General features: G+C 47.7%; 1 protein-coding gene across 3 annotated transcripts in view; it reads left to right on the top strand.

Annotated features, from left to right (window-relative positions):
• Positions 1-4965: 4965 nt before the first annotated feature.
• The window catches only part of XPO1 (exportin 1), a 40378-nt gene continuing 39343 nt past the window's right edge, over positions 4966-6000 (top strand). Inside the window, exons 1-2 of one of the 3 annotated variants that reach the window (XM_050893179.1) lie at positions 4966-5017; positions 5725-5748. The gene's annotated coding sequence lies outside the window, so the exon portion shown is untranslated. Of the gene's footprint in view, positions 5018-5169; positions 5273-5692; positions 5749-6000 lie in introns of those variants that run through there. The other 2 variants (XM_050893178.1, XM_050893177.1) reach the window with 2 other exon arrangements.

The following is a 6000-nucleotide window of genomic DNA, read 5'->3' as shown; positions in this document are numbered from 1 at the left end:
CTTAAACAGAAATAGTTAACATTCAGTTTAACAAACCAATTTCAAGGATTTAAACTCTCTTCTCCTGCACAAATAACCAAACAAAAGAAGAAAATAAACAGAAGTGAACCTTCAGCACAAGCCGAAGGAGTTAAAGAATCTGAATTTTTGGTCTCTTACATCAGTTTGTTTTGAACACCAGGGCTAGCTAGAACATCAAAACACACATAGAGACACTGTTTATTCTAAGTGCTAGAGTTACAGCCCTGTTTTTAACCCATCAACAGCTTGCTATGTCTATCCATTCTATTTGAATCACTTTCAAATTCAATCCCATCAACTACAATGCTATCTTGAATTATAAGTCACACTGAAAAAACTACAGATTTGTTAATTCTTACACAAGCCAACCCACCAGAGCAAGATAAACAAGGTGAGTTAAACAAAGCACTTTGTTACCATCATGACAGAGATGTTAGAGGATGCAGTTACTCTTATGCATGACAAAAAAAGTGAGTGTTCACATTCCAGCTCTTCAAATCCTTCAACGCTGCAAAAGTTTTCCCAAGAGATTTGACTTATGAATTAAGTACAGAAAAAAACCCCAAACAAGCAGCCCTCTGCTGTGACTACTTTAAGACAACTGTTGCTTGTAAGAAAAAAAAGTCTCAAGTTTCCATTTATAAAGAGCAGAATAATTCACAATTTGTGAACTTACTAACTACAGACATCATATAAACGTGGGCCATAAAGCTTCTACAAACACCTTCTTGAACTAAAGCAAGCTCAGATGACACACAACTTTCAATCACACCTCCTCCTGCCCCCCACCTCTCCAGCTGACCTGCGACTATCCTGGTGGCATGGCTATTTCTCCAGTAATACATCACACAGGACTTAATTTGGTATCACATGGTCTTGCATCTCCTCAGCTTCTGCCTGAAAAATAAATGTGTATTTGGATACAAGTGTTATTTCCCTAGCCATCCCAGAATTACATGGAAAGAAACCACATAGAGACCCACAAAATGAAGACTGAAGAATTGGAATCCCCACAGCCCTTGTAGAACTCGTAAGGCAGTCAAGAACCATAGTTATGAGAACAGTGTAAGTACATGTAATTATAGTTTATTTATTGAAGTATGTTATGATTTGCATACTAGAAATCTTTTGGTGATTAGTACAGAAACTTAACCTTAAAATGTTACATTTCACAGAAGGAATGGGTTAAAAGAGTCATAGGGAAAAACACAGTTTTTGAGCGCAATCCAGTAGTTTCATGGCTGAACGCACACCATCCGTAAGGGTAGAAAGTTAACAGAAAGGCTTCAGAAATATACAACTAAGTTTCCTTTTTGTGACTTAGTAGCAACAGCACAGTCCCTGACTGTCGAGTTCTTTTCTGCTAGGATACAAACTTCACACCAATGGTAAGTTAGCAGTGATCTTCATTTACATCAGTTGAGATTTGCTGCATGATCATGCCCCATGTCCTACCGTAATAGTATTAGGGAAGGCAACTATACCGAAGCTAATTTTCCTATATAAAAGGAGCCTGGTGTTTCTAGGCTAAACTTTTGATTTATTGATTTAGTTTTGACAGACTTTCTCTTTGGTGATTCTCTACCAGTGAGGTAGCGCCTGTTCAAACAGGAAACACATCACATCATTGCTCAATATCTAGTATTAATTATGTAAAATGTCCTCTTTTTTTTGGACTGTGATCTCAAAAGCAGCCTCAGCTAAAAAACCAAATGTACTGGGGAAAAATAACGTTCTGAGAGGATATCATTCTTCAGTTCAATTCTGAACTACTGCATATACTTTGCAGTTTCATAATTTTACCTGGAATTGTAGAGCTAGTGGCTTAGCTCATTTAACATAATGGAGTAAGCTCCCAGCATGAATACATACGAACCTGTTGATGGACTCTTGGTTGAATGGGTTAGCTCCCACTTAAACCTACCAACACCTTAAACTCTTTTGTAGAAGCTAATTGATTTTTTAAAGAAGCATGAACCTTTATCTAAAGGTAAGCTTTAAGATATTGCCAGCAAGTATGCAAAACATTATATACATAGCTATCCTCTATAATGCAATGAAAATAATGTAATTTGTAGAGAATAAATTGTTCCGATAAGGTTACCAATGTTCTCTGATAGAACTTCAACATTCATGTAGAAAAAGTCGAGAAAAAGCTTTATTAAGCTGGTGCTGTAATTATCCCTCAACTTAAGAAAACACTGAAATGCTTTTGCCAACAAAAAACCACCTTATAGGATAATAAAAAAAAGTAGAAAAAGAAAATAAGGAAGATTGAGGCAGCTTGAACAACTAATCATTCTAATGTTATTGAACACTTCATGTTGGCATTCATAGCTTATAGAATGATTCCAAAGCCCTTTTCTAGATTATTTTTTTTCTCCCTCCCAAATGGTGTCTCACCCCGTCCATTATTATCCCAAGCACGCTACAGCAGAGTATTTTGTTCTATACTCACTCCATTCGGTTCTGCTACAGATTTTTAACAAAGCCATGGAGAAGTTATCCTAGCACGTTCAATCAAAAGCTTCTTAGAGCCTCTAGATGAAGAACAAACAGTAATTGAGAGGCTTGTATTTCACATGCCAGGAGCTCAGACAACTACCAGGGCAGACCACTTAAAACCATAATTGATACAGAAATTACACGTGTTGATATAGGAGCACAGATCTTACTTTCTCTCTCCATTTTCCAATTCATTTTTGTAACTCCTATTTTAAATAACTCAACAGTCAGGAATCAAAGGGCTTGTTTTTGTTAAGCTAGTCTATTAACTTCTATGAGTGCCATTTTATTTTACAGGTTGCTATAGTTTACAGTGTAAGAAAGCAGTTTGGCAAACAATACAGATATCAATAGTTAACCTCTATATATCCTACTGAATACTCTGGAGTAGTCCGTGGGACTGCTAAGGTCAATTTAAACCTTTTCCAGAAGACCAGTGGTAGAACATCCAGATCGTTGCTCTTCTTCCATTTTGAAAAACAAACAAACAAACAAAAATAAAATAGCCACCAAAAAACCCCCCACACTCCATAAAATCCCACAGAAGTGAACATTTTGCCCAGTTTCTCAGACAACTGCAGGCTTAGTTTTTCAGTTCAGGAAAGATATTAGGACAATGTAAAAAGACTCTGGTTTTGCGAGCAAAAGTCAGCATTTCTGAAAGGATAGACTTCTTTGCAAAGTCTCAAGCTGAACACGTGCAAGAAAGCACTATTTTTTTTTTCTTTCTTTTAAACTGTGCAAAAGAGCTTAAGCATAATCTTCTCTCCCATACACCTGGCCATAGCACAGGTGAACACCATCTCACAGTGCTATGGAACAAGTTTCCTTTGGATACCACCAAGAGGACATAGCATTCTACAAATCAAAAGTATCACTTCTACAACAAGTTTCACTGACAGTGTATTGCTGTCCCAAAATCACAATCAAAGGGAAAGTTTTGCTTCAGACTACCTGATGAAAACTGCAAAGCTTGTTCCTAGGACATTTAAATATTTCATAGTATTATCCTCTTCATACAAACTAATAATTTTTATAAGTTTTCTGTAGCTATTATTTTTTCAAATAAAGAGATAAGGTTTTGAAGAAATGCATACACAGGTACTGAGTACCTTCATTGCATAAAAGTTTTTCCATATGAAAGTTGGTAAGCACAGTCTTCTGCTCCTTCAGGTAGCAATGAGACATGCAACCATAGCCTGTTGAGTTTGCGCCATCACTGAAAAGCCAGTCTCTGCCCTGAGATCACCCCTGTTCACATCTGGTAGACGAGCATTTCTCACACAGTTCAAGATTTCTCTTATCTGCAGGGAAACCGACCTTGCCTGAACCACACCTTCAAAGGCAGCTGTGAGAGACTGAGGAACACAGCTGCTGCAGCAAGCTGGATACCCCATGAATACAGGCACCGTAGAGGAGGGGACACACACCACCCTTCCAACCTGCACAGGCCTTGGTGGAGGGAAGAGAACTGCCTGGGTAAGGGGTAAGCCAGCACCCACCCCTCACTGTTGGCCCTCCTGCCCACATAGCCTACTCTTTACAGCTGACCATTTAGCCTCCCGCCAGCCTCAGGATACCAAAGCAGCGCCTCACCCATGTGCTCAGTACCCACCTCACTGACCGCCCCTGCTCCAGAGAAGGAGACCTGTGAGGTAAGGCCCGCCATTGCCACACAGCCCCACGACGTCGGTACCCCCTCAGACAGGGCCTCACCCGCCGGGAGACTCCCTCCCCCCACACCCTATATCTCATCGCTGCGCTCCCACGGAAGCGGCGCCTCAGCGGTAACGGGACACCGCCCGAAGGGCACCTCCAGCCCTCCTGAAAGTCCCTTCTCCTCAAGGACCAGCCCCCCGCCATTCCCCCGCAGGCACGAGCCCACGGCTCTCAACGGTCGCCGCCGCCTGCCCGCTGAGCGGCCGCTGCCCCTCCCCCCCTCCGCCGCGCGCGCGCTCCTCCCCTCAGCAGCCCCAAAAGCCGCGCTCAGACACGCGCGTCACGCTGAGCCGCCGACCAACCAGAGCGCGGCAGCACCTGCGCCCGCGGTTTGCGAACTAAAGGCGGGTCCGTCTTTGAGTGACAGCTCGGCTCGGCCTGTCAGCCAGCAGCGGCCCGCCCCCCGTCTCCCCCCCCCCCCCCGCGCGCAAAACGCTGCTGGAGAGGGGGGCGGATCCCCTCTATCTTATCCCCCCCCGCCCCCCCGCGGCCGCTCGCTCCCTCCGCCCCTCCGAGGCGCATAGCGGATCGACAGGCCCCCCGCCCAATAAGCGCGGAGGCCGCTTGCGCGGCGGCATCGCTCGGGACCAATGGGAGCGGCGGCTGGGCGGAGGCCCGAGGTTTCCAAACGCTCCGCGGCGCCATGGGCTGAAAACTAAACCGAGATGGAATCTCCCAGTCTGAACCGGTTTGAGCCGGTTCCGAGTCTGTGGCATTAGGAGGGGGAGACGCGCCGCGCTCAGTCCCTGCTACCACCGCTGCCTCCGCCGCCGTGCGTGTGACCTGCTCGTAGGGGAGCCCGCAGGGGGAACCGCCGGCGCAGCTGAGGGGGCAAAGTTTAGTGCGAGCCGGGGGGGGGTGGGAATGGGGGAGAACTGAGCGCCGGCCAGGCCTAGGGGAGGGCGGCAGCAACAGGAGTAGCGAGAGACCCAGCCGTACGGGCCCGGGCCTGGGCAGCCAGCGACGCGGGAGAGAGAGCCAGGGCCCCGCCGAGCCGGAGCTGGGGCAGCCCAGGGCTACGAGGAAGGTAGAAGTTTCCCCACCACCACCACCCACAACCCCCCCCCCCCTCCCCACCAGGGGCCTTGGGAGGCCGAAGCCCCGCGCCGACCCCCTTCCCCCCCGCCCCGAGCGAGAGGAGGGAAGCGCGCCCTGTCTCCTGGGCGGCCTTGCTCCAGGGCTGAGGGGAAGGCGCGGAGCCGTGCGCCGAGGGGAGCGCCTGCCCGGGGCCCGCAGGCTTCTGCTGGGCGCCTAGTGCAGTCAGGCCAGGGCACGCTTGTTAGGGGATAGTGTGGGGAGGAGCGGCGCTAATAATACATACCCGACAGGGAGGAGGTGCGCTCGTCTTTCCCCCCCATCGGTGGTTTTTTTTTTTTCTTTTTTTTGGGGGGGGGGAGGGTTATTTTTGGTGGTGTTTATTTTCATTTTTTTTTTGGCGTGTGGTTAGAAACTTCGCTCACCCACCCCTACTTTTTGAAGGAAGAGGCTGTAAGAAACACCTAGGTAAGTAAGCGCTCAGGTTGCGGGGAGGAGGAGGTGGGGGGGCGGTTGTCGCGATGAGTAACGCGGTGGGGGGCGAGGGGGGAGCGCTCGGGAGAAGGTGTGGGGCCGGGGAGGCGGGGGAGTGGGAGGGATACGGCCGCGCGTGTGCCTGTGCGGAGGGCGCAAAGTCTTCGCCGTGGAAGGAGAGGCGTGATGGGCTCCGAGGAGAAACCCTGAGGGGCGGGGGTGTGTTTAAAATCGGGTTTGGGGTAC

The sequence above is a fragment of the Gymnogyps californianus genome, chromosome 3 (assembly GCF_018139145.2).
Source record: "Gymnogyps californianus isolate 813 chromosome 3, ASM1813914v2, whole genome shotgun sequence".
NCBI lineage: Eukaryota > Metazoa > Chordata > Aves > Accipitriformes > Cathartidae > Gymnogyps > Gymnogyps californianus.
Note: the sequence above shows the minus strand (reverse complement) of the source record. Positions and strands in the feature narration are given on the sequence as shown.